This window comes from Tribolium madens, unplaced genomic scaffold, assembly GCF_015345945.1.
Source record: "Tribolium madens isolate multiple individuals breed KSU strain unplaced genomic scaffold, Tmad_KSU_1.1 Scaffold_19;HRSCAF=116;Tcas5.2_LG9, whole genome shotgun sequence".
In the NCBI taxonomy this organism is placed as follows: domain Eukaryota; kingdom Metazoa; phylum Arthropoda; class Insecta; order Coleoptera; family Tenebrionidae; genus Tribolium; species Tribolium madens.
Genome location: NW_025400983.1, coordinates 2,812,374 through 2,813,481, shown reverse-complemented (window position 1 = coordinate 2,813,481; position 1,108 = coordinate 2,812,374). Strand labels below are relative to the sequence as shown.

At 28.4% G+C, this 1,108-nt stretch overlaps 1 protein-coding gene across 4 annotated transcripts in view; it reads right to left on the bottom strand.

Annotated features, from left to right (window-relative positions):
* LOC123015831 (integrin beta-PS) overlaps positions 1-1,108 on the bottom strand; it is a 29,869-nt gene that overhangs the window by 10,257 nt on the left and 18,504 nt on the right. The gene's annotated exons all lie outside the window — the stretch shown is intronic.

Sequence of the window (1,108 nt, the reverse complement as noted above, 5' to 3'; positions counted from 1 at the left end):
TGGTCCTATTTCTCGCAATCGTCAGAGCAGTTCTAAACAGAAAGTTGGTCAAAGTTAAAAAGAAAGAAAAATGAAAAGAAAAAAGGAAAAAAAAAGAAAAGAAAAAAAGAAGAAAAAAAAAAGAAAAAAGTGTCAGTGGTCCTATTTCTCGCAATCGTCAGAGCAGTTCTAAACAGAAAGTTGCTCAAAGTTAAAAAGAAAGAAAAAAAGAAAAAAAAGAAAAAAAAAAGAAAAGAAAAAGAAAAAAACAGAAAAGTGTCAGTGGTCCTATTTCTCGCAATCGCCAGAGCAGTTCTAAACAGAAAGTTAGTCAAAGTTAAAAAAAAAGAAAAAAGAAAAAAAAAAGGAAAAAAAAGGAAAAAAAAAGAAAAAAGAAGAAAAAAAGAAAAAAAAAGAAAAAAGTGTCAGTGGTCCTATTTCTCGCAATCGTCAGAGCAGTTCTAAACAGAAAGTTGCTCAAAGTTAAAAAGAAAGAAAAAAGGAAAAAAATGAAAAAAAAAAAAGAAAAGAAAAAGAAAAAACAGAAAAGTGTCAGTGGTCCTATTTCTCGCAATCGCCAGAGCAGTTCTAAACAGAAAGTTAGTCAAAGTTAAAAAAAAGAAAAAAGAAAAAAAAGGAAAAAAAAGGAAAAAAAAAGAAAAAAGAAGAAAAAAAAAGAAAAAAGTGTCAGTGGTCCTATTTCTCGCAATCGCCAGAGCAGTTCTAAACAGAAAGTTAGTCAAAGTTAAAAAAAAAAGAAAAAAGAAAAAAAAAAAGAAAAAAAAGGAAAAAAAAAGAAAAAAGAAGAAAAAAAAGAAAAAAGTGTCAGTGGTCCTATTTCTCACAATCGTCAGAGCAGTTCTAAACAGAAAGTTGGTCAAAGTTAAAAAGAAAGAAAAAAGAAAAGAAAAAAAAAGAAGAAAAAAAAGAAAAAAGTGTCAGTGGTCGGTCCTATTTCTCGCAATCGTCAGAGCAGTTCTAAACAGAAAGTTAGTCAAAGTTAAAATAAAAGAAAAAAGAAAAAAAAAGGAGAAAAAAGTAAAAAAAAAGAAAAAGAAGAAAAAACAAGAAAAAAGTGTCAGTGGTCCTATTTCTCGCATTCGTCGGAGCAGTTCTAAACAGAAAGTTA